This window comes from Pseudopipra pipra, chromosome 14 (genome assembly GCF_036250125.1).
Source record: "Pseudopipra pipra isolate bDixPip1 chromosome 14, bDixPip1.hap1, whole genome shotgun sequence".
NCBI classification, from domain to species: Eukaryota; Metazoa; Chordata; class Aves; order Passeriformes; family Pipridae; genus Pseudopipra; species Pseudopipra pipra.
The window spans coordinates 20,619,686-20,647,310 of NC_087562.1; the positions used below are offsets into that span (position 1 = coordinate 20,619,686).

General features: G+C 40.3%; 1 long non-coding RNA gene across 1 annotated transcript; it reads right to left on the reverse strand.

Annotated features, from left to right (window-relative positions):
• Positions 1-3,092: 3,092 nt before the first annotated feature.
• On the reverse strand, positions 3,093-10,463 carry LOC135421812 (uncharacterized). The gene is made up of 3 exons (XR_010434212.1): positions 10,121-10,463; positions 9,307-9,379; positions 3,093-3,291 (listed from the first exon to the last, which is right to left on the reverse strand). It is a non-coding gene; the product is annotated as an uncharacterized LOC135421812 (long non-coding RNA).
• Positions 10,464-27,625: the final 17,162 nt, after the last annotated feature.

Below are 27,625 nucleotides of genomic sequence, written 5' to 3' on the forward strand. Positions count from 1 at the left end.
TATGCAGAATGCAAAAGAACACAAATGCCCCACAGTCTTACTTTGATTTAATACCTTGAAACAAGGAAACTGCCCAATAGTATTCAATAAGTTAAATAGCTGTGAGTCACCAAGGGACATTAGCTGGAGATTTTCTGGTCTAGCATACACAATTCAATGGAGAAAAACCACCCAAAACTAAACCCAACAAAGCAGTTTCAAAGCTGTTGGTTTGTTTTCTTTTTCCCAGCTACATTAAATACTCTAAAATTTGGAGCTTAGAATCGTGGAATCGTAGAATGCTTTGGTTGGAAGGACCTTAAAGATCCTCCAGTGCCACCCTCTGCAATGGGCAGGGGCACCTTCCACTAGCCCAGGTCGCTGTAAGCCCTGTCCAACCTGGCCTTGGACACTTCCAGGGATGGGGCAGCCACAGCTTCTCTGTTCAACCTGGGCCATTTACACTGTTTACTTAAATATGGATCTCATCACAAGGGTTAATGACCACCTGAAGTTTGGAAAAAATGCTTCTATTTTCTCTGAACTGGAAACTCACTCTGAAAATCGTACTGGGAAACCATTTATAAACACTATTCCAAATACTGAGCTTAAATTTATTAACATTGTAAACAGTAGAAAACACACAAAATGCAGCCTGAACACGACAAGCAATTAAAGTGGCTACTTCTGAGTAATATCATGGAATCATTAAGGTTGAAAAAGGCCTTCAAGATCACCACATCCAACCTTTGAATATCACAATGCCCACTGACCCATAACACAAACTGCCATTACGGTTTTCAAAATAGTGCTTTAAACCATTAAGAAGGAAGAGCTCTTAATTATGTTCATTATTCTAGTCTGAAATAAATAGAAAACTTCCTTAAAAATAAAATGTTAAAATTTGAAATTAATAATATATTAATTAAAATTATAATATTAATAATTTAATTAAAATTGCTAATAATTGTTCTACAAGAAAAGCTACAATTCTTGAGTAAAACAAAAGGTAGTTAAACAAAGTGAGGATTTATTCTGTCTGTTACTGCCATAGAGGATAAACTTAGAAACTTTAGTTCAGCTTCAATGCTAGTTGTATTTCAAACCCAGCTAATTCAGGTAAACAACACTGTCTACTTTGGTTTATGTTCTGGGCATTTATGTCTTCTCCTTCAAAAATAGATATTACATAATCACAAAAATTAAATTTGTTTTTCCTGTCAGTATTTACCCCTGTGGGAGGCTGTAGTATAAGACTCTCTCTATCATTTCATGTTCACCTGAATTACTGTGACTTACTGCCTCTCAATAAAAATAGTTTGGATGTCCATGGTACCATGAAGATGCAGCCACAACTTCTCATGGACATGTCAGAAAGACAACTTTCCACTAGAAATGAAAGAGCCTGCAGGGAAATAATAGGGAATAGAACTGAATTTTACACTAAAGTGTTCTTGCTGTGCCTGGGTTTCCCCTTCACACTCAGAGGTGACCACACAGCCTTCCCCTTAGATGGATCTTAGGCGTATGTTGTATGTTTAAGATCTTTAGATTTGTGACAGAGAATTCCTGTGCAGATGCTGGGCTGAGACAGAGGTTAATAAAAAAGGAAAACACTGCTTGAAAACAGATGTTTGGATTTTGAAGCACAAATATAGCTGACGCTCAGCAGATAAACCCAGATTTCACCAAGTCTAAGGGATAAGAGACAAACATTCCTCCTTTAATCTCATTTGGTTTGCTCACTAGTATTCAGATAAGATAAAAGGATAAAAGATCAAGGTCCTATCTTTGAACGATTTATCAGTGGTTTTTTATTTCCTCCTAAAACACTTGGAGCATCTGTGAATCCAATAGGAGGCAAACCTCACCTATAATAGGGATTCTAGGATTTACTACCAATGGCTTGTTTGAAAAATAAGGTGGCTGGCAAGAGTTATGAGTAGAGTTGAGTTTTAATAGCTTTTCATGGAAATCATACCAACTAATTAGAACCCACTAGCATATATAGTCATCTCCAAAGTTAGGGGCATGGCATGGCTCATATACAAGAATGGGTTACAGCCATCAAGACAAAAATCTTATTTCAAGTAGTGACTGCTTTTCCAGGATATGGGAGAAAAGTAATGTGAAAAAGGGAATAATTACCAATTAAAATGATAATTAATAAAGATTGTGTCAATGTTCTTATCACTCCCCAGCACATAGGCCATTTTTACCACTTGCTAAAGCTAAAAAAAATTAACAGCAATGATGGGATATGCAAGTGAACATCTTATTTTATCAATACTAATAAGTTTTCAGGATTATCAACACTGACCTTAAAAATAAGTAAAGAGACACTTTGACACCATCCACAATTCCTACAGCTCTGTCCAAATGAAATGAGATTTGGGCAACTACCTCACTGAAGGGGCAGAAACAGTGGTTTGCTCGTGGTGTGCATGACAACTGAAACAAAAGTGAGTTTCCAAAATACTGATGACATGAGGTTTCAGCAAATGAGGGAGGAGGAGCTGATTTCTCTCCTGCTCACTTTCAAGTAGCACCTTCACAGATTTATTTTTAATTTGTAACATATCATTTGAAAAATTATTATGCAGAAAACTACAGAATGTCAAATTCATAATTTGGGACATTGATAGATATAGACTAGGAATTACCACTCTGTGTCCTGTGGGGATGCTTAGGGATTGTGCTTTTATACTTTCAGCAAAGTGCAAAAACTGGAGGACACTGAAGTGAGCAGAAGACGGTGAGGTGGGATCAAGTGCTGTGTGAGCAGTGTTACTGTGCAGTTTGCCATTATTATAGAAACCCCCAAGAAATAAGGATAATTAACCATTCAAGGCAGTGTATGAATTCAACACCTGGGCCACTGCTGCATGCATATAGTGCATAGTACAGAATAACTATGGTAAGAGAGAACACTCCTCCAACTCCACAAATCCTAGAAGATCAATAAAAGAGAATTGTCAGTACTCTCTACACTGCAATGGTGTTTTATGGAAAGAAAACAGAAGGACTTTGAGGGAGGCCAATGTAGATATTTCTTATGGATACATTCTATAAGTTATGAGAAAAATACAGAAGCTTAGAAGTTCAGTCAAGACTGAATTTTGTGGTTCCTTTATTGCAACAATTACATTGCCCCAACTTCTGTGCCACCTGTGAAAACTACACAGGAAATAGAGTGGCTGCTTGGAGGCCGGGATGGTTTGGAGCTGGGGATCCTCTCCCAGTGATAGCTGCTGGGCACAAGTCAGTTTGCTCTTCCTCTGGTTCTGGTGTCAACTCCTTTCTTGTGAGAGTCTACAGAAAGACACACCGGAAAACCATAATTTACTTTGCTAGACAAATGAGAGGCAAATCCCCTGACACTCGTATGGAGCAGATAACAGTGAGTCACACCTGTGCAGTGAGCTACTGCAGGGATTTTGTACAGAGCAGGGTCTGTAAAATCAGAGCAGGTTTTCTGTAAGAATTCACAAGCTCTTATTCCCCGTATTTGCTTTTAATCGTAGTCATAGAATGGTCAGTGTTGGAAAAGATCTCTAAGATCACCCAGTCCAACTGTCAACCCAGCACCACCACCGTGTTCACCACTAAACCATGTCCTCAAGTGCCATGAACGTTCCTTGAGCAGTTCCACCACTCCCCGGGCAGCCTGTTCCCATCCTCGACAATATTTTTGGTGAAGAACTTTTCCTAATATCTAATCTAAACCTCCCTGATGCAACTTGAGGCCACTTCCTCTTGTCCTGTTGAGGTGGAAGTAAGATGATAAGTATGAAATCAGTGTCTAACCTAAAATATTAATAATCCTTCTCTGTGTGAGGTCTGACCGCAAACCATCAATAACATCTAGTTGGTGCTGAGTGAACTGCCAAGCCCAAGTCAGGAGCTGCCTTTTAGTGGGTTTTGCAGCCCAAATGGTTGGACTTGATGATCTTACAGATCTTTTCCAATCCTTAGGATTCTATGATTCTAAAAGCTGGAGTATCCATTCTCATCTATGCTCTGTTCAGCCAGGGATCATCAACTGAAAAGCCTGAAGTTAGGCTTCCCTTTGCCACTTCACTGGTGTCATAATCTGTTTTTTATCTGCATTATTTATTTAGGTGCTTCTTGCCAGCATTTCTTGTCTATCAAGGGCAGGTTTCTTATATCACACTCCAAATACCAAAGTAAGTCACCCTTTAGCAACCTCAGGGTTTCAGGAGCACGCACAGGCTTTTTTTCTTCTTAACTTCCTACAGAAAATGGAAAGGGAAATGTATAATAAAAATGTATAAGATACTGTTCAGCCCAAAACGAAGTAGGGACAAACCCAGAAAAAATGGCTGATCCCACAAAAAGCAGAGGATGCCAACAGCCCCCTAATGCTGCCCTGCTTCAGCCAGAGCTGCTGCCAGCAGAGCCCTCAGACAGCCCCAGCAATACACGGGGTTGTTTACTTTGGATGTTTCTCTGAATAACCTGCTTGTAATTAGGCACTTTTTGTGGATATCACATTTCCATGTCACTGGCCTTTTTTTTCTCTTTTCAGGTTTTCTTTTAAATATTCCATATGATTTAACAAGGCAGCACCTTCTTTTATAGCCAAATTAGGTGTTAGAAATTAATCACCCACAGCAGGCCTCCCACTTGTCAATACTTTGACCAGAAACCTCAGTTCTTATACGTGTGATATGAAATCCAGGGAGGATTTTGAAGATGTGCAGTTCTCTCCTGTGTGCTACTCTGAATTTTATTCCCATTTGTATTGCTCTAAAGAAGTCTCATGACATATTTATTGAGAATAAACAGGAATGTGTGGTTGAGCAACCTCATGCACATGGTTATTTTTCCACAGGTAGCTCCATTTCATTTGCTGCCTGGCCGGAAAAACATCTCATAAAGGCCAACACTGAGGAGAACTGACATGTTTTGTTGTGTCACACTCATCCAACACGTGTTTTGAGGCTAAATCAATAAAAGACAGATCTGCAATCTCTCATATATGATTATATTTGATTTACTACTCATGTACTATTAAACTGTGAGAATAAGTACACAATCCTTCTAATCATAACAGTTCTTTCAGAATAACAAATATATAGTGAAACCACACTGCTTCAAATTAATAAACATAAGCATTTGCTTTACATAACTTGTTATTTAATGCACTGTGTACAAGGAAAATATCCTGTCTAGTGTTTTGCTCATATATCATAAGGAGAAATAGCAAATACATATCATTCCCATACCAACTTGCATCTAAACCTGTAATTTGCAAATCCAGGAATCCTCAGTATATGTTTCACCAATCCCATAACACAACCCACAGAGAATTTTTAAAATGGAATTAATTACACATTTTAATGTAAATTACAAATGGTATGAAATACAAGCCATACATTCATATGCAAGATATTACATTACATTAAAGTTCTAATTCAAAGAATGGCCTAAAAATCTATAATAAATCTGACAAGTCATTCTTTTCTAATATGGATTTTCCACATTAATTTTTAATATTCATGTCTCTTTTTTAATATTCATGTCTCTTTTTAGAAGAAACTTAATGAGGCATATTACCTAAGTGTAGCTTTTGATGTGACATCTCCTTCAAACTGTGATTCATCAGTGTACAAATATATATATTTTTTCTGAAGCATTTTAAGAACAAAACTCTGAACAGAGTATTTCTCATTAAAATAGTGAAAAAAAATAGAAGTGTTCTTGATTTCAGAGGTAAAATAGAAAGAATAATATTGCTGGGTTTATGTTTCAATATTGGTGCTTTGCATATGATGAGCAGCATAAAGGAAATTTTAGAGAAAATGGGTTGAAATCACAAATGGAACATGCCAGACAGCCAAGGTCAAAAGTGTCTTGACAAGTATTGAGTTTAACCAAGGCTATGACAGACAGTCAGGTTTAGCCAGATTCAGCATAAAGTATTACAAAAATCACTTGTACACTAGAAATTAATTGTAAACTTACAACTAAGAGTTTCCTGGTTGTGCTTTTCTTTGTGGTTTCATGTCTGGATCCAAACTTTCATTATATGTTAATACTTTGAGTGATAACATTACTTATTTTGATTTCCACCTTGAACATTAATGGGACAAACCATACTGGAAACTGAAATCAGCCTCAAGCTCATAAAAAAATTTAATAAACCTTCAACTAACTGTCAAAGTTGGTCCTAGTTTAAAGTTTCCTATTGTAATCCCTGTCTGACATTAATCTAAATCTTCTAATTACTTGCTCTGTTAATAGCAGCTTACAGGCTCAGAGCAGTGGACTATACACTCCAGCATGCAATGCTGTGACTTCCTAAATTAGAAAGCAATCCTCTGATCTGCATGAAATTAAATTTTTTTTAAATGAAATTTTAACCAAAATACTTCATCAGGGATCTCAGACACTTGCATTTCTCTATCTACTCCAACATTTCTCTTCATCTCATAGCAAAAACACATTTGCTAAACTGCTCATTATCTGACCTGTATCACCTGAGATGTTGGGTATCTCCTTTCTGCCTTATGCAAGTCAAAATTACAGTTCTTCCCTCAGCAATCCTCATAAATCTGCACTTTGCTACTTATGTTTTCTGCTTCTTCTAATTTCAAAATCAGATCTGTCTCCAGCTTCAGCTCCTCTCATTTAATTTTTTCCTTTGTATATTTTCTTGGTACATGGAGTCAGCTCCATGAAATTGGTTAATTCTGTTCCTCTAAGTTTCTCTCTGATATAGCTAATATAAAACCATTGAAATACAGGGGACATTTTATTCTACTCCTCTTCTTTCATATCTAGACTGAAAATATCAGGATTTATTGCATGTTGCCAGACACATTTTAGATGCTACTGTAAAACAAAATGATTAATTGATTCAGCAAAATGACTTCGTGCAACATTTTCAAACCACAGAATCACAGAATATCCTCAGTTGGAAGGGATCCATAGGGACCAGCCAGTCCAACCCCCGTCCCTGCACAGACACCCCAACAATCCAACTCTGTCCCTGAGAGCATTGTCCTCCTGGAGCTCTGGCAGCCTTGGGGCTGTGCCCACTGCCCTGGGGAGCCTGGGCAGTGCCCAACCAGCCTCTGGGGGAAGAACCTTTGGCTGAGATCCAACCTGAGCCTGCCCTGGCACAGCTCCAGCTGGTCCCCCCGTGAGGAGCTGCAGCCCCCGTGAGCTCTGCCCTCTGTCTCCTCCCACTGAACACACCCAGTGCCCTCAGCTCTCCCCCCCAGGGTGAACAAGGACTAAGAAAAGCATTGAAAACCAACCAAAATACTGTATATTGCCTGTGCATGTGCACACAGACAGTTCACACCTAGAAAAGCACAGACAACTGAATATCCTCATATGACAGGCTTCCAAGGAATGCTGCTACGTGACAGGGATAACAGTCTGATCCACGTTTCTCCAAGACAGGAATCACCTGGCCATTCTGAGCATTTTCAGGGACATGCATTCCCAGCCCAACAAGATTACTGGGGAGGAAGCAACACTGTGATGCAGATAGAATAGATTTCCCTGTTGATAGCTGAGCTGGCTGATATTTCCTAGCAGTGATCAATTTTAATGTAGGAAAATACATGGCCTGTGGAAACAAACTCTGAAGCAGAAGCCTGAATGACCACTGTTCCAAAATCAGCCTCTTGTTCCTTCAGCAGTGTTTGATACACAGTTTGTGTTCATGTTAACTTCCCTTAGGTGAGCTGATAAATCATATTCATCATTGCCATCACTGTCCAATGATGTAAAACCAGGCATGTGGAAAGGGGAGACGACAGACAGGGAGGAAAATGGGGATGCAAGTAAAAGGTCATGCTTCCAGAAAAGCCTTTGCCTTCTCAAGGGAATCAGTATACAATCATTTTACCATAAGGTTAAATAGTTACTAATAATTGCTAAACCATCACCCTTCTCCCCCGCAGTGTACAGTTGCCTGGAAAAGGTCACCAACCCTCAAATAGAGCTGCAAAACGGAATTGTCAGCCCCCTTCCCTGCTGAATTCATCAATCCACTTCTCCTGCACTAGCCAGCAGCTGAATTTCTATTTTTGCTGGCGCTGGGTTCGGCTCCTTTGCAGAGCAGGGTGAGCCAGCCCGGGGCCAGCCCTGGAGCAGAGCGGGATGAGCACTGGGCAGCAGGGACCTGGCAACCACCACTGCTCCCAGTCCATCAGACTTGGTCCTGTTTCCCAAAATATAGGACTGCAACACCACAGCACATTTCAAACACACAGGGAGTCCTATTTTGTGCTGCAATGACTGTAATAAATGACAGACTGACTTTCAGAGGAGACTGAGTGAATTTAGAGTGAAAACCCCTCAGCTCCCAAGCCTGGTTTACATGTGCAGGAATCCAACATTCCTCAGGCATTAACATGCCTAACTCAGAGCTCATTCTTTCATAATTCAACTGCACAGTCATATTGCTGCTAATAAGTAGTTTACTGGTCTTAAAAAATGGCTGTTAACATTGCAGTAATATATGTTATTAAAGTCATAAATATTCCATTTACAATGCTTATGTCTCACCAAAGTTTAAGGCTGTTTCAAAGATCAGATGTCTCATTCTTCAGTCTGCTTTTTCAGCAGAGGGATTTTGGTGGAAAGTTCTGTTTCTGCTTCAAGCAGAAACTTTATTGTTGTTGGAGTTTGATACAATGATGAAGGAAAACAGCTCACAGATGCTGACTGCAAAACTGTAGCTGAAAGTAAAAAGCTTTCCCTCTTTCTCTTTGGGAAGTTTTTGTTCACTTGTCTAATTCTGGGAATTTATGAAAATAAAATTTAAAAAAGAAGGAGAGCACACAAGTTTCAGCTCTACATTGAGTGAAATTTTTCCTGTCCAAAATTGATCAGGGACTTCAGAAAACAGGGCAACCATGAGCATAACAACATTTCTTTCCGAACACAACACACTGATATCCCTTAATACAGATGTAGTAGTGGAGCATTAGAGTGCCCAGGATGGGTGAGGCTTGGATTCAACCCCTTCTTAAGGGAACTGAAATGTGTGTTGCAACACACACATGGGAGCAAGCCTTTGGAAAGGAAATTAATGCATAATTAGGAGGTGAGCAGTAATCCCCTGGTAAAAGGGGTGACACCTCATAAAAGTGTGAGGGAGAAGCAACCATAGCCCTGTACCGCCACTTACACCCTTAAAGAAAGTGGAAGTTGTCACTGCTTTCAGGGAAAAGCTCTGGTTTATGGGACTGTGGCATCTGATTACTAAAAATTCTTATTTAAATCTGTCCCTTATTGAAAGATAAGTTGGAAAACCAGGGGTTTTTTAAATTCAGTTTTACTTACAGTATGAGATCATCATAGCCTGTTCAGACATCTCAAGTTTGAAATGCTGTTGCTCTGCAAAAGCACAATGCACCTACCCAAAAAGTTTAAAAAAATAAAATTAAATAACTGAGTATTGCCAGCATGTGAAGATTGAACCAATTTTAAAAGTATTCAGGACTGAAATGGCTAAATTCCTATTCAGACACTTCTGGATCTGATTTTAATATCTACACAATAGCAGAAGTAGCATAATTTATGGAGCACACCACTAAAGATGGGGAAAATGATGTGGCAAACACCCAAATGCTGATCATTTAATCTGGGGCAATGTATTGCAGTTACCAAATGCAGGTCACTCAGCTGTGGTGTGTATTTCAGTCACATTAGAAGACTGTGAGTTCATAGTTTCTAATTTTTAAAGTAGATCACAGCTGTCACATCGTTAAGACCTTACAATTATATCTGAAAAATAAATTGTATTATTAATAGGATGGTTATGGCCTGTGAGTATTAGATATTGTTGTTTGTGATTTGCACTTAAAGAGGGATTTTAATCAAGTTTACCATTCTCAAAAAGTCTGGTTTGCATTTAAATAAGCATGCTTAAAATGGATCTGTTTTGCTCAATTATACAATGCCTCATTCTGGGACCTCGAAATAATTTATTATACAGTCTCTGTGAGCAAGGAAGATGTATTGCATTGTACTTAATCTTATCAAGTTTCTGCTGATTTTTGATGACAATGTCTGTTTATCATAATTATTGGGAGTTGTCTGGGTTAATAAAACTTGAAAAACTATGTGGGAATTAAACCAGTGTGGAATGTTAAACCCACTGCTTGTGTAAGGCTCTCTGATACCAGCTGTCCTTCATGGGTCTATGACATCACTTGTTTCAGAGAATAATGGAATGGTTTGTGCTGGAAAGGACCTTAAAGCCCATCTCATTCCAGCCCCTGCCATGGGCAGGGACACCTTCCACTAGCCCAGGTTGCTCCAAGCCCTGTCCAACCTGGCCTTGGACACTTGCAGGGATCCAGGGGCAGCCACAGCTTCTCTGGGAAACCTGTGCCTCCCCACCCTCACAGCCAAGAATTCCTTCCCAGTATCCCATCTAACCCTGCCCTCTGTCCGTGGGAAGCCATTCCCCCTGTCCTGTCACTCCAGCCCTTGTCAATGGTCTCTTTCCATGTTTCTGCCAGGCCCCTTCAGGCCCTGCAAGGCCACAATCAGATCACCCCAAAGCTTCTCTTCTCCAGGCTGAACAATCCCAACTCTCTCAGCCTTTAGAACCATAATTAGCTTGTGCACTGTAAGTATCTATAACCACTTTCTGTACTGGTTCCATACCATGCTATGATTTTTAAGAGATGCTTCCTACTGGAAGTGCATTCAGTAGGAAATTATTTTTAAAACTGGCAACCAAAAAACTTTCAAAAGGTAAATCTTAATTTAATACACCTTTTAGAGGATGCAAAATACAACTGTCTGTTTTTATGTAGAAAGAATTTAAAGCACTCATTATATTATTACAGCAAGGTTCTTTTGTGACCTGAAATAAAAGCCCATGTTTGCCTCATTCTTTGACACAAAACCATATTGATTTGTCTTAGAATTAAATCTGTAGGCCTCTGGTGGTCTAGTGGTTAGGATGCTATGCTCTCACCGCCGCGGCCCGGGTTCGATTCCCGGTCAGGGAACTCCTCCGGGCAGATGGAGCTCGTCAGCCCTGCAAGGCCATCCATCTAAGAGAAGGTCACTCTAAACAAACCTACGTCCTGAGGACCTCGCTACCACCATCTGAGCTCGCTCGGCCCTGGCAGATGAACCTTAGGATTAGAGGGTGGGCTCAGTTCAGCGCACACTGTGTCTCACCTAAAAAATCCACTGCGCAGGCTCGAAGGGTAAAGACCTTTCCCAAATCTTCGTTCGCGATGACTGGCCATGATGATGTGAAATCTGTGGGCAGGGAGCAAGTTTTCACTCCAACACCAGGTCAATGACATCCCAAAGTAACAAGAATGCCCACAAAACTATTGCACGGTGGACAAAACATACTGTGAATATTTCAGCAGAAACAATAAAGACACTGCATGCTTTCTCTTGGAATAAGGATCATATTCCTGACCAGGCTGAAGTCCTGCTTCTGTCATTAGTGAGGCTAAAAAGGTCAGGATTCCCTCTTTTGGGCTCTGGCTGTGATAATTTTGGTTCTGTTCTCATACCGTTCTCAGTTATTCATTTATCAATAACAGCCCAGCTCACCCTCAGAGCTGTGGGATGAGCACGAACTCCCAGGACAAGGCCCTGAGCTGGGCAGCAGCAGCCCCAGTGGAAGTGCAACACTATTTCTACTGCAGGAACAACTCTGGAGTTAAAGAAGTGAAGAGACCAAACTAACATTAATTAAGTTCATCTTACAGCAAATAAACCACAGAATGACAAGAGTTAGTGTTGTTCTGTTCCACAGTTCAATGTAATGGAAGTGTTTGTTGCTCAAAGCAGGACTTTATTGATGTTTACAGATAGACTTTATGGTTAATTTGTCACCCTGAGAGTCTCAATGTGTCTGTCTCAGTTTCTGCTCAGGAATACCTGGACCATACACAGCCTATTTTCATACCAAGGAGAAGGAAAAAAAAATACAGTCTTAAATTCCTGTATCAAAGCAACTTTAACTTGTTAAGATAATTGTCTTGTAATGATTGATCTAGTCATGTCAAGATAATGAGGTTTTTATGGTCCTGAAGAAGATTTAATCTAATTTTTGGAGGGATTCTGATCTCACTGTTGCTGCTTTATCACTTTTAACCTCAATACTTTTATTTGAATTTGCTCTGCAAAATTCAATATACTTTTAGTTGACAGCTGAAAAAATAGAATAGTCTTTTTACACTAAGTTTTCCTGCGTCGCAACTGTGTTTTAAATCTTGTTATCATTACTCTGAACGAATTCAATTATGGAGTTGTTTTGCTACTTTAGACAGACAATACCCAGTATAATTTCTCCAACACAATAAAAGTACCTCTTAAAGAAAAAGTAGTAACCTTATTTGGAACAGAAAGTGGCTGCTAATGGTGTCTTTAATTATTTGGTAGAGGATCATTTGTGAGAAAAGGCTTTGTGTTATTCTTTAATAGAATATATTTGTGGTTATATGGGTTCAGTTTTGTAACAGTATGAGGGCAAAATAAAGTTTGTATTAAAAAAAATAAATGGCTAAACATTGTCTTCCCCAAGTCTCAGGTTTAATAAAACCTTTTTCTTTTTTTAAATTCCTTAAGGCAAAATGGAAACTTACCACAATTTTGGTAGGTAAATATCTCATAAACTTTTGTTTGTTTCTACTGATCACCATGTTTTAGGCACCCACATTTGGTGGGGAGGAAAAAAACCAACACCATAGAGCTGAACTGAAATGAGAATAAAAACACTACGTCAATTAAACCCAGTTTGGGGCAAAGTGTCTGTCCACAGCAACTTGTATCTTCTCCCCCATAAACAGGGAAAACTACTTAGTCTGTTTTTCTTCTGAGATTGTGTTATTTGTTGTATTTTCTTTCTGGCTCTATCCTCTTTGGTTATTTTTGGTTCTTAATCTTATTACTTTACACTTCTGTACAACTGAGCTGAATAAGCTACTTATCCAGACTCTAAGCTGAATCTATCCAGATCATTTTGAATTTATTTGCCCTGTTCCTCTGTATTTACTTTATCCTCCTTTCCCTTTTCTATGTCATCAGCAAATTTAGGTCAGTAATTTATAAAATAAACAAAAATGGCCCTAATGATGCACTTTCTGAATTTCCTTTTAACTCCTTCCTGAACTGTTTTTTAATTTGTAATATTTGCTCCTTCAACCAAAAGTAATTCCTTCAAAATTCATATGCCTTTCTGTAGGAGAATGCTTGCCTTATTTGTAGATCAAACACTTCTAAAATCTATTTTAAAATAAGCCCTACATTTGTCTTTTTTTCATCAGCTGCATCTGTATTGCCATATTCTTCAGAAGGAAGACAAAGCCAGTAGTCACAAAGTGCAGCATCCTAAGCCCAGCTCCAACTGGGGTCTCTTTTTGGTCTGGGCAAATCACTTCACCTCCCTTGCCACTCTCCTGGGAGAGGAATTCCCAATGCTGGGATTGTTTTTCACTAAGCACTTGCAAGGCTCTGCAGACATGGTTAATGTGTCATGCAGAATCACAATCTCTGTAGTCATCAGCCTTCAGATGCATTTGTTCACATTGTTTTGGCTCCTGATGGCTCCATGCATTCCCATTTTTTGGTCATCAATATCCCCTGGCTTGCTCCTTCTTCAATACAACATTCTGCCCTAGGTGATAGGTAGAGAGTCAGTGGAGAGATGCTGTCACTTGGCTCGCTGTGACACATTTCAGAACACTCTTTGTGGAACTCTTGGGCACTTCCAAAGATTCAAATTATTTTATGCAAATATATTTCCAGCGTAACTCTCAAAATACACAAAATACTGGTTTTAAACCAATTTTATTTTCAGTTCAGAAAGTATTTTTATCTATACCAGCATTCTGAGTTCTGCCTTCTAATATGGGAGTTAGCACTGAATGCAAGAAGTTTTCTGTGAGAGCAAACAACCATCAGAGGACCAGGGGTGCAGTTTCCAAAGAGAATTTGGAAGACATTTCTTCCCTTCAGTGCTCTGTGCTGAGAGTATGGACAGTCCCAAACACCAGTTAGCACCATTTTTTCTTTTTTTGTGTGTCAGACTCCTTGTAAGACAGTCTTGTACTGCTCATCGTGTGAAACCTCCAGACAGCAGAGGCTGTTTTTGAGAGTGAATCATATGTGGGGCCACAGAGTTTTTAGCACAGAAACTTTCAGTCAGTCAATAGTTGGTGGCTTATTTATGAGCTTTCCAGTGTGCCTGCGTGTCAGATAAGTAAGACAGAAGGAATGCTCTACTGAGGATTGTTTTTGCTACCAAAGTTTGTTCTTAAGGGAAGACTAGTGTCCCCTAATTTGTACCTCCTGGAGAGTAACAGTGTGACACTTGGCTTACTCACAGACAGCCCTGGCTGTGCCACAGAATCACAGAGTGGTTTGCATTGGGAGGGACAGTAAGATACATCCAGTCCGACTCCCTGCCATGGGCAGGGACACCTTCCACCAGCCCAGGTTGCTACAAGCCCCGTCCAACCTGGCCTTGGACACTTCCAGGGATCCAGGGGCAGCCACAGCTTCTCTGGGCAACCTGGGCCAGGGCCTCCCCATCCTCTCAGGGAACAATTTCTTCCTGATATCTAACCTAAACTTCTCCTTGTCCTGTCACTCCAGTTCCTGATGAATAGTCCCTCTCCACTTTCCCTGCAGGCCCCTTCAGACCCTGGAAGATGCTGTAAAGTCTCCACACGACCTTCTCCTCTCCAGGCTGAACAGCCCCAGCTCTCCCAGCCTGTCTCCATAGGAAAGGTGCTCCAGTCCCTTTATCAACTTGGTGGTCTCCCCTGGACTTGCTCCCACAGTTCCATGTCCCTCCAGAGTCCCTCACTGGCACTGCAGAGGGGTAATGTCCACACCAGGGAGCGTGGTTGGCACTTTGTCTTGCTCTCCCAAAGGGAAGTATTAAATGCTGGTGGCTGCCATGCTCGGTGCATGGCAAGTCACCACGTTCTCCTGTACAGAGTGACAGCTGGAACCATCCCATATTCCTGGGCAGGAGCAAGGCAGTGGCTGGTCCCTTTGACTTCTGCCACATGGGTCCTCAGTAGGTCCATTACTTGCCAATAATTCCAGATATCCAACTCTCCATTACAATTCAATAAAGGCTAATTGAAAGCTGTTCCAGACAAACCCATGCTAGGTGGCCTTATACAGGGAGCAGGATTAAAACAAGATGTAAACCAGGGCTGCAAACAGAGGGAAATCTGACTGCTCAGTGAGAAAGGACATGCAACTACAGCTAGAGAATTCCCTGGAGCAACTTGGCAGTGCTCCCCATTTACTGTATTTACATGTCTAACCCCTGGGTTTTCAGCAAAATGCGATTCAGCAGCAGCACAGGCTACACATTCATGGAGGTGTTAGCAAGAGCCTGCCTCCTTGGTCCCATTCTTTTCAATTATAGCAATATTCCCTTTTTGCCTTTTCTTGTGTGAAGGTCATCCAGGTACTTCTTGTGGATTACTGGTACTTTCAGATGGTGAGAGCTTTCACAGGTGTGTGTGGCACGTGTGAAAATACAATAATCCCAACATACCTGAATGCTCTAGTTCCAAGTGCTTTCAGTAGTCTTCAAGATTAGTTGCTTATGTGCTGAGGGGTATTTTTATTTGAATGTGTTGGAAGATACTGTGGAAAACAGAAGCATTGATGAAGATTAACTGGAAAATAGAGCTGAGTTTGTGCAGCAACTCAGAAGTTGCTGAATCTCCTTGGTGCTGGTTTACACAACCAGAGCAGCAACTCTCCTCCACTGCAAATTCACCCACGCTGCTTTCTGCAGAGCAGCTGGGGGGGGTCACAGTCCTTCCTTGACGTGCTGCAAAACCATGTTTTCCTTTTCCCTGAAAAATGATGTCTCAGTGTCTCTCCAGAAGCATCCATGCACATTTTAGGAGGCAGAGCAGATCCTGGATGTGGGAAGCTTGTCACACAAGTGCTGGGAGATGGCTGGGTACAGTTTATCTTAAAGTGAAGGAAGTAAGAAATGGACTTCCAATGCTTAAAAAGCACAAAGACTTTTGTCACAACAAACCCCGGGAGCTGCTTGTGCTGAAAGCACATTCACCACCTTGATTTCCCCCTCAGCCTGAGCCCTCATGGGAGCTGTCACTGATGGTCCATCCCTGCAGACCCTCAGTGCCCCTCAGCCTTCCCCAGATGCCCAGTGCTGCCTGTGGGACATTCCCAGAAGCAGCTGAAAGATACTCTAAGTCTCCTGCTCCTGTCTTTTCAGGCACTGATGGGAATGGCAGCAGAGGAATGTGCCAGCCTTGATAACTTGGCTTCTGGGCACAGCATATCCATCTGAAACTGAGAGATTACAGGGGAAAAGTGGGGGGAAAACACCATTATTGGTGAGCTGTAGGTGTTTCTAGTTGTTCCATGTTCGTAAAAATGTTTTTGCCATGGTGGGATCTCCACAGCTTGATTACTCTCCTGTTAAAGTTATTTGTTCTTTCTTCATTAAAAATAAGTTACAAAGTTTGAAGCTCAAAGAAAAGCCAGAGAATACAAACTTTCTCCTTGAAAAATATTGTGATAAATTCTGATATATTTTAAAGGCATTTTTGACATTAAAATATAAATAATAATTGATTCGTATTTTTTCCTGAAACTTTTAAAACATATTTTACAGATTTTTTCCAGAATAATTTAAAAATATTACCTTTACCAATACTCTTAAAAATTATAGTCAAAAGCAAAACTGTCTGTATTTTGAGTTTCTGAAATGCTAGCAGAAATGTTTCCATAAGGATGTCAGTGGCTCTGTAGGATAATGGAGTTATCAAAAGGGACCCACAGGGATCAGCAAAGCTCATCTCACTGAGAAACAAGACACTTCCAGCTGTTCCTCGTGATTCCAGTTTTTCTTACGCAGACTTTTCTTTTTCTAAAGCCTTCTGATGTTTGCAGAGTTACAACTGAGAATCCAACATTTCTTAATATCAAGAAGGTTTAATGCAAAGGAAACATAAAGTAAAATTAAAAAAAAAAAAAGTGCAGAGGTATAAAATGCCAGAAAGCAGAGTCTATTAGCATCTTATTGTCATGGTTTGAGATAGTCCCCAAATCCAATTCCCTAGTTCCATCCCCCCTCCCACATCTCAACCTAATGTGAGATGGGCTTTTCCAGACAAAACACACCAGACTCAAAGTGGGGGAAAGGGAATATATTACAATGACTGTACAAATAAATACCATATCACATTATACACACGATCATAACTATCTCTACCATGACATATAGTATTTACAGTGGATCAGGTCTCCTCTCTCCTCCAAATAAAAGTCCAGGAGGGAAAGAAGGATAGATCCCTTCCAGTTCTTAAGCAGCAGCTCCTCTTCTGTCCTCCATGCAGCAGTAACTGGGTTGTTGTAGCTGGATCTCTGTTCAACATACACAAGGGGGTCTCCAAGCCCCTCGGCTCTCCTTCGGTCCAAGCGAAGGCCTCACCTGTGGACTGCCAGCAGGGACAAGACTCGCATCACCACAGGCATATCACGAAATGCAGGGGCATCTTCGTGAAAGTCTCTTCCTCAGGGGATTCAAATTCCCGTTTGCAGAGCTCCGTGCTCTGTCTCCAGGCAGCGGGGGGGCGAAGCCCTCCTCCACATTCCTTTGGCTGTCCTGGTCCAGCTTCAGGACGCCTTTGAGCTTCTCAGCTCCTCTCTCTCTCCGGTGCTGCTGTACTCCAAGGCTCCTCTAAAATAGGAGTCCATGTCCCTCTTCTCCAAGAGGGGTCTCAAGGGAGTTTTGGGGAATCTGGTACAGTCTCACCCCAAACTCTGTCAATCAGCTGCTCTCTTCTTCTCCTCCCTTTCCAGGAGTCTTCTCTCTGGTGCTGCATGTTGTTTCTGCTGCTCCTTCAGTTCAGGTCCTTATCTCTGGCTCTCTGCCACCGTTTCTCTGGTCAGTCCCGGCTGCTGCTCTGCGCCCATGGAGAAAAAACATTCTCCCGGCATAACTACAGGCACCTAGCCCAGCTTTATGCTGCTCTAGGTCCCTGCAGCCCCCCAGCCGGGGCTGGGAGGGGGCCAGAGGCCCCAAGGGGCACAGAGCCCCTTCCTCGTGGCTCACAACATGGCCACCTCTCCTACAACCCAAACTACAACTCATCTCTTCCGGTCTGGTTGTGATATGTTTACATTTCTGCAGGAGCGCCCATTGGGCAGAACTTCAAAACTTCGAAGGGTTTCCACCCCTTGGGGTCTACCACTTCTCTTAGCCTCTGGGGGAAAACAAGGTCCAAACCATGACAACACTTATATAGATTTATTTTCTTATATACCTAGTATCTTATATAGTCTTATAAAAGTATCTGGGAGGGGGCAGAGGATGGAGCAGGCTCTGCTCGGGGGCCCAGCAATGGCACAGGAGGAACGGGCAGGAACTGATGCCCAGGAAGATCCCCCTGGACAGGAGGAAGAACTTCTTTGCTGGGCAGTGACCCAGCCCTGAACAGGCTGCCCAGGGAGGGGCTGGAGTCTCCTCCCTGGGGATATTCCAGATCCCTCTGGACACAATCCTGTGCCATGTGCTCTGGGCTGGCCCTGCTGGAGCAGGGAGGTGGGATCAGTGACCCACTGTGATCCCTTCCAGCCTGAACTATTCTGTGATCCTGTGACTATTTTGAAAGCTCACTGGGTGCTCTCCTCAAATCTTTAACAGGATGAAAAGAGAAGGTCTTGTGATCCAGAGTTCAGCTTTCCCAGTCTGAGCAGTTGTGCCGTGTAGTGTCTAATATAAAATCAGGTGTACAAAGAGGCCCTGTCCCAGGGCAATGCTCAGAAAAAGGAGATGTGCAGAAGGGACCATAACTGCTGCCATTAACACAGGTCCCAGTTTTAGCAGCACCACACTCCAAACAGATGAAGGAGAGGAACTGCTGGCCAGAGCCCCAAAAAATTCATTGATCACTTTAGACAACACTAAGCCAAATTTCTCCAAACTTTTGGGCCTCACAAACTGAAACCAAAGGGATTAGTTTGGCTGTAACATGTTTTTGCTCTTGAGCACATCTTGCCGACACCCTCTGACCCAGAGGACTCACAACCAGAGGACCTCACAACCAGAGGACTCAGTCCTTCTCAGAGGATTTGGCCATACTCTGCCTTTGGCCAGAGCAAAGTGTCTCAGGACAGTCCAGAAGTAATTGATTACTAATTTTAATTGTTTCTATTTAACACAATATAAATCTCTGTACAGAATTAATATACCGGCCAAACCCAAAGTGGATTTTGAAAAGAAAGCTCCAGGACTCTCATTAATTGGATGATGAACAGCTTCCAATATTAGAGGACAAATAGCCGCTCTGAGCTTGCTACACCACTGGAACAGCACCAGAGATGAGAGGCAGCATCCTGCCCTTCTGAAAGCAGGAATATTTTGTCATACTGTCATCAGATACAATTTCTGGTGTATAGTTAAATAACCTTTACTTTCATCCCCCCAGTGTAAAAGATGAAAATCTTTTAAAAGTGAGAATCCCAAAGAAATGTAAATACAGTGTATTCACTACTGACATTTCAAAAGATTTTGCCCCACCAGTGGAGACAGCTATTCTCTATTATCAGGTTTCCTGTCAGTCACGTTGATTAAAGTTGATAAATACTGCAAGCCACTTGGGGTAGGCTAAAGGACACAAAAGAGAAATGTGACTTATTTGAAAAGGACCATATTTCTTGGGAAATGAAAAGTAGATCACATTTGCCTGCATTTCTCAACTCCAAGAAGAGCAAATTCCCCTATTTAAATTTCTTTTTTTTTCTCCATTTTCCTAGAAGTGATACATAGAAACTGTAATTAATGTAGTAGTGCTCTGCAAGGACAGAGCAACTGAAAAGTTAGCCCAGTTTCTCTGCTATCACAAACTATTTTGTTTTAACTTGGCAATAAATGACAATTCACTAGATCATCTGATGAAATTTGGAGTCTGGTAATAGCTACATCCTGATGGAAGATGAATCCAAGTGTATTAGGGACACTGGGATGTGTTTTGTCAGGCCAAAAAGCAAACTGCTTTTGAAAGCATGCCATATACTTTCTATGAATATTTAATATCCAAAAGACAGAAGATCAGTTTGATATCATTCATAGGGTCCAATCAGTTATAAAGATTCTTCTGATTGCTAATGCATATGCATTATTTTTAGTCTTCTAAAAATCTCTAGCAGAAGTGGGTATTAATTTCAGAATTAATGTTAGAGAAGCATTGATTTCTGTTTGCCGTCAAGGCAAGGGAAAAGCACAACACTTCCACAAAATCAGCTGTGGAGGAAAAAAGCTGACTTTTATTCCCTTTAATATGAACAAGCAAAAAATGTTGAGCAAAATATTGAAAAACTGGGGGGAAAAAAAGGGAATCCAGGAATATTTAGTCAGTTCTGACCTTCTATTAGACATCAGTGGAGATACACCAACGCAGTGGAGCATGGGAATGTCCAGGAGTAAGAACTTTAAATCACAGAATATTTTAAATGAAAACTTCTTTCCTTATCTTGTCAAATTTTCCAGGAGAATACTTTTCGAACTTGATTGAATACTGTAATTACAGCAGTAGAAAGAACAAGATGGCAGAATCCAAGTTGGATTTCTCAGGGGGAAAAAATTCAAGCTTTAAAGTTACTCAAAGTTATTGTATGAAAGAAGGAATGAAACTCCAGGTAATTGAATTAAATTTTCTATTTAGGAAAAAAAAATCTTATTTTTATAATAAATGATTAATTAAATTCACTCTGTGGTTATAAAAGTATGTGATGACCCACATATTTTTGGCTAACGTGAAATCTACTGCCAGCAGAACGTATTGATTTAAAAATGCAAGGGTTTTTAAAAAGGCCTGCAGAGCCTTAAAACTCAAAAATTATGTGGGTTTGGAAATTCTGAGCTAAGCCCAGTTTGCATCAGTATTTTAAGAACACCATGCATTTACCTTTCTGAGCTTATTGTTTAGCTTTACATTTCCAACAGCAGCTGGAGTGGCTGAACATGTAATACCGTAAAACTACAAGAAATTTCTGACAAACCATAAAAGAAAGAAGTCCAGTCCCACCCCTGAATTCCTTTGGCATGAAGCTGAGGGAGTTTTATAATGAAATTCTTTTTAAAGTGCACAGGGTGCCAAAAGGAACGTGCCTATTTAAGAATCTCTCAGTCTACCACCGCAGAAATCTGGCTGAGAAAACTAGTGTACCTTTTACAGCAATTTTAATACAGCTACCTTGGGTCTACTTATCTGTTCAGATGCTTATCCATCATAAAATCACACTGCACAGAATCAGATTCAAACCCTAATGAGAACGCTACATATGTGGCTAACTATGCCACTATAATTAACTTAGTCAGAAAATGATTCTATGTTAACAGAGGGAAAGACTTTTTTAGAAATCCTGGCATTTTCCTTTAGGCTTTAAAGAGTTCTCAATAAAAAAACCACAATATGATCACAGAACCACAGAATCATTAACTTTGGAAAATCTTCCCAGCCCAAGGAGTCAACCTTGTGCCCGATGCCCCCCTTGTCCCCCAGCCCAGAGCACTCAGTGCCACGGCCAGGCCTTCCTTGGACACCTCCAGGGGTGGGGACTCCAAACCTCCCTGGGTAGCCAAGGCCTCACCACCCTTCCCAGGAAGAAATTCCTCCTCATGTCCAACCTGACCCTCCCCTGGCACAGCTGGAGGCCGTTCCCTCTCCTCCTGTCCCTTGTTCCCTGGGAGCAGAGCCCGACCCCCCCCGGCTCCCCCCTCCTGTCAGGGGGTTGCAGAGCCAGAAGGTCCCCCCTGAGCCTCCTTTTCTCCAGGCTGAGCCCCCCCAGCTCCCTCAGCTGCTCCTGCTGCTCCAGCCCCTTCCCAGCTCTGTTCCCTTCTCTGGACTCACTCCCCGTCTCTGGACTCACACCCTTCAATTTGTTGTGAGGGGCCCAAAACTGGACACAGCCCTTGAGAGGCCTCAGCAGTGCCCCACACAGAGGGACAATCACTGTTCTGGTCCTTCTGGTCACATTATTTTTTGATCCAGGCCAGGTGCCACTGGCCTTCCTGCCCACCTGGGCAATGCTGCAATGATGCAGCAATGAAAACATGATCGAGATTGCATTTCAAACAGACTTCTCTGTTCCCTTTTCAAAATAATTAGACTTTTTAGGGTTTTTCATATCATAATTTAGGTCATGAGTTGCAACAAGAAATACCTGCTTACTATCATGAACTGAAAATGATGATAGACATCTTGCAGGTTTTCGATGAGGCAAAGGGTGATGACCCCATTACTCCTTCAATCAGTAGAAGCCATGGCAGGAGAAGAACTTACTGCAAGTTATTTGAGCCTAGATTATTGCATAGCTTTAGTATAAACTAGTGGGACTACTAGCAATTGCAACAAGATTTAATTTGCTCAAGATTTCCTATAAGCAAGCTTGTTTCTAGCAGAAACTGGTGTCTTACATAGCTCTTGATCCTTTATTGTTTATTTGGCAAATACCCTGTATATAAAAACATAGAGGATTTTTTTCTAAATAGGAATACAGAAAAAAAAGAATGCAGAGAATTTCAGTTCTACAAGCCAGTAGCCTTCCAAAATAGCTTGAACAATCCAGATCATAGAAGCAACTTGAAGAGCACCTTGAGTGCTCAGAAGCAATTACGACAGTGATAACTGTGGATGAAATGAAGCAAAATGTGAAAAATTTATCTTCATGTACACTTTTCTACATAAGAGAATGGCTTCCATTTATCTTACTTCTTTCTCTGTTAGACTGATTACTTAACTGGCTTCAGAAGCAAAATATGAATGAGCTGACAAATTGTTCCCTTTGACTTTTGCACAGTCCGAGTGTAAATACCAAATCTAACATTTAATCATTTAAAACAGCAGATCTGGCTACAAGTTGATATGTGAATATATTAAGCCAAATGTGCTGTCAGTACATAGAAAGGAGTTAGTTTTACCTTTTACATATACTTTTAAAGGCATTATGAAGATAAACAGGTACCAGCACCCTAATTTTATCCTGTGTATGACCCTACTGAATTCAAACACAGGGAAAAAAATGGAATCCATTTATTGTTTAATTCATCCCAAAACACAGGGATTTCAGGGATAAAAAAAGAAAACCACTCAGTGCAGGGTATAGGACATGTGAAAATACAGGCCCAAGCCCTACTCACCTTCACCTTCATTAAACAAAATTACTTATCTGGATTTTTAAAATACTTGACCAATCATCACCTGCCTCTATTTTTAAAACAATCTCTTTGAGGACTCCCTGTGTACATCCATTAATCATACCTTTGGAGACAGGAGTTCAAATAAATCCTGGTTATGTCAACAGAAAAATTGCCTCACGACAATACCTGGCAAGTAGTGGCTGCATCACTTAAAATAGGAATCATTAAAAAGAAATCATCAGAGTTTGCCCAAGATGGGGCTATAGGGGTGTATGTAATTTATGATTACTTTAATGGCAGTCTAATGTGTTTAATTTTGAGACATCTAAAAAGACCTCATCAGTTGGACTTTTAGCTCTTAGAAATTCAGATTTTTCACACATCCTCTCAGGTACACATACTCTCAGGTACGCACACAAAGATGTTCAAAATCCTTTCTGCCTTTTGAAGATCTTTACCCTCTCTCCTAAATTATGATATAGTTATATGGGCTGCTACGTTTCATTTTTGGCATGTGTTTCAGGTACAGAATTATGTATCATTTTATACATCTAAATATTTTTAGTAAGGTTTTATAAAAATTTTCAGCCTTCTCGCTGAGCAATTGAACATCAGAGATGAACAGTTCCTTCCACACACAGCCTTTGGCAGCTGTGAATCCTTAGGTTTGTCATTGTCTGTAATTCCAGAAGTTTTCTAATACTCCAAACCATATTTGGGTGAATTTCAGGGTAGATATTCTTAGCATACACTCTGTATGTCCTGATACTTGGTGATATCATTATTAATCACTCCTAACATCTGTGCTACCGAAGAGTTAAACCTTCTCAGTCTCTATTCCTGGCTTGCTAAGAATCTTTCAGAAAGAAGTAATGTAAAAAAAGGTTGCAACCCTATTCCTTCAATCCCTCATGCATTGTCAAAAGAGCTATTAAAAATCGGTTACAGAAGTCTACAGGCTACCCTGGAATGCTCCGGAGCTATGCCTTGAATTTAACTTACAAAGGATACGTTCCGGTCTGATTGCTCCAGCCTGTGCTTTTCTGTATCATAAACTGAAAATTCTGTTTCTGTTTTAGACATTTTAATCTCAACTCCCCCATGAGCACTGGAAACTGGGCTGACCGTACAGATATTTTCCAGGCCTGTATTCATTTCCTTCCACTGTATCTTGCTTGTCCAACTGCTTCTCTTCTTGATCTCTTGCTATTTTCGTTCACTGAAATTCTTTTCCCTGACATTTCCAGTTTCTATAGTCTGATATTAAAAAAAACCAACAGACAGACCTGTCTCATGCCCCCTTGTACAGTCTGATTTTTAATATATGTGTGCAGAGCTCTGACTTCCAAAGCTGTTCAGAGGGAAACTCTTCCAGAGGGAGCAGGTCCAGCAGCTGCCCCTCTAGCCTGGGGAGCAGGAGGCTGGAGCTTCATTCCAGCTGATCTACCCTACAAGCCACTGCTATAAAATGATTCTGTGCCCTCCTGACCCTGCGTGCCTGGCTCCAGGATCTTTTTTTGTGAATCTTTAGCGACCTACATGATTTACTTTTTTCCCTTTCCACCCAGGGTTTGTATGTCGTCGAGCACAGAAAGCCCGTGACCCAGCAGGGTGTTCCTGGGCTGCAGCCCTGAGGGATCTGTGGCATAAACAGAGAGATACTTTTGTTCTGGAAACAAGCAGAGCCTTTGCCATCTTCACATAATTCAGAATGTTTTTAACAAATAACATCTAGTGAAAAAATTTGTACAGCATTACCTCTGGAATGAGTTCCAAAGAAAGCCATTTCAATAAATACACGTATACACTTGTTCAAGAGGTTTTTCCCCCCTTCCTCACCTTTTTTTTTCTATTTTAATAAATGCTTCCTTTTATGCAGATCAATTCTTTTTTTCTAGAGTTGACAACACAAGGTAAGAAAGTTAATTTGACAGCAAAGAAATGCATAGGGCCATGGATTCAGCCTCCTGCCCTGCCAGGCACCACCACGGCCCCACTGCACAGGGAAACGGGCTGTCCATGCCTGAGAGGCTGCTGGGCTGGAGACTCCCAGTGGCACCCACAACATGCTGTGAGGAGATGGCAAAAAAACCACAGATGGTGTGGGCAAAAAGCAACCAAATTCCATTCTCCCCTTCCTATTTCCCTGTGCAGAAGTTCTGGGTTTGCCAGCAGCAATATTGATTAAGCCTGACATACTAAACTAAACACACATCAGATTCCTAGATCCTCTGTTTCCATCCTGAAATGTGGGCACTTCCATTCACATACAGATCTCAAACTTCCCCAAGAGCTGAACAAGCTCAATTCTCTTAAAAACAAGATCACTCTGACAGCCAGAGCCTGGTGGCCTAAGTGAAAATGTAAGTTTAAGCACAATGTATTTCCACATATTTATATTTTATACATTCAGGTTTTATCTGGAAGGATATTTATACTACTGACACCATTTGAATAACTTCTAATCCTCACTTTATACACTCAACTGATTCAGTAAATAGCCTGGCTGGTTATAGAATAAGGGTTCTGTTTATTAGACTTTTCTGATGACGGACTTTAATTCAGTCAAGAACTGGATTCAGGTCACACCCAAAAGCTTTAACACTAAATTATCCTACCCATAATGTGAAGATGTTGAATGAAATTTAAAGGACTACCAAAACAGTATTACACATGTGAGAGACTAATGGAGAAAAAGATCAGTCAAAGTAAAAATTTTGCATTTTGTAGGAAGTTTTGATATTTAAAAAAAAAAAAGAATTCCTCCACCGCAACGTATGCACCAATCTTTATAAATACAACCAATGAGGAAAATCCATTCATTCTAAATTTTATGTCAAAATGTCAATACCATCATAGCCACAACAGATTAGGGATTTTTAATTGTTTTACAAAAATCAGTGCAGTTTTTACTCCCTAAATCTAGTTTTATATATCAAAATTTGTGCTTCTATGAAACAATTTTATACTTACATTGTGAATACAAAAGAATTTCAAATTAAAACAAAATACGTATTTAGCAATGAATCTTTTTTGAAATTAGATGTTTCAAAGTTACATTTTTCAGTAATTTTTTATTTCTGTCAGCATTTTATAAATTGTTTTCTTGCTTAAATTTTTACTGTAATTATTTAGAGATTCTTCAGGAAATTCTTAGTAAAGTATTATTTTGACAAGCATGGGCAGTAAAAAAGGTGTTCTGATCAGCTTCCCTGAAGACAACTTTCAAAAGGGTTTCTTAGTAGACTAGGAAATGTTTCACAGGGAAAAATCTTCACAGAAGAAATATATCTTATTGAAAGTACACTTAGACTGTAAAATGGTACCCTGGGGCAAAGGCAGAAGTTGCAACACTTATGAGGAGCATTCAACAGTTGGACCAGGAAACAAAATACCCTGAAATACCAGAATGATGGAAACCACATTGCTCTCCCCTAGCCAATCTCCTTTTTCATGATGGATTGTTTTCCTTGTATGTATATTTTTTTTGCAATCAACTAAATCTGATTTCAGACTTCACCATGGGAATTACATATGCAGTGAAAACATGCGAGGGACAAAGAAGATAAATGACCAACTGCTTTAATTCCACCTGCACCTAAATAAAAATGTAGGTGCACATTTAAACTTCAGATGGAAACAACTCCTAATGCTTGGAGCGTGGTAAAGCACAGCTTTAGTGATTTTTAAACATGTCTCAAATCTAAAAGTTTAAATCTGTAAAGATCTCCAGCTTCAGGTAGTGGAATTTTAAAAGAAAAAGACATGGTATTGTTTGAATTTCATTTGACATGCAATTTGGGCTATAATTTAAGATATCAGGCTCTAATTTTCTGCAAGAACCACCACATAGTCCTGGTGTTACAATGTGTCACCTGAGGAAAAAGCGATAAAGAATTATGGCTTTTCAAATATTTGGTCATATTTCTTTATAAATATCAGAAATAGTAAGAAAATGTTTTCCAGCCCACAGCTCTTTGTTTGACATTTTCCACAAGGAATATGTTAAATTTTATATCAATACAGCTGGAATATACCTTGATAATGATATGACCTGAGAGCTTTCTCTTACTCAGTCTGGTTTATCTTTAATGGGCATCCGAGATCATAGAAATTTTATGATATAATGCAATAGATAATCAAACCCAGTGAAATTACCAATGTTAGAAATTAACTCCACCTTTATAGCAGAGACTCTGGAGGTAAAAATATTAAGCCAAAGGCCATGTAATGGAGAGACATAAGTTTCACATGCACTAAAACTGCATATGAATAATATCTTTAATATGCTCTTATATTCATCTAAAATGAGAGCAAATAAACTAATACATTTTCTAAAGAGGTTTAACATATTAATTTTCTTGAGAATGCTACATTTATCTTTAACTGTTTTCTCCAAGTATACTCATTTATGTGAATTGGAAAAAAAAAAAGAGCAATTCTCCAATCAGCTTTCACAGCCTTTTTGTG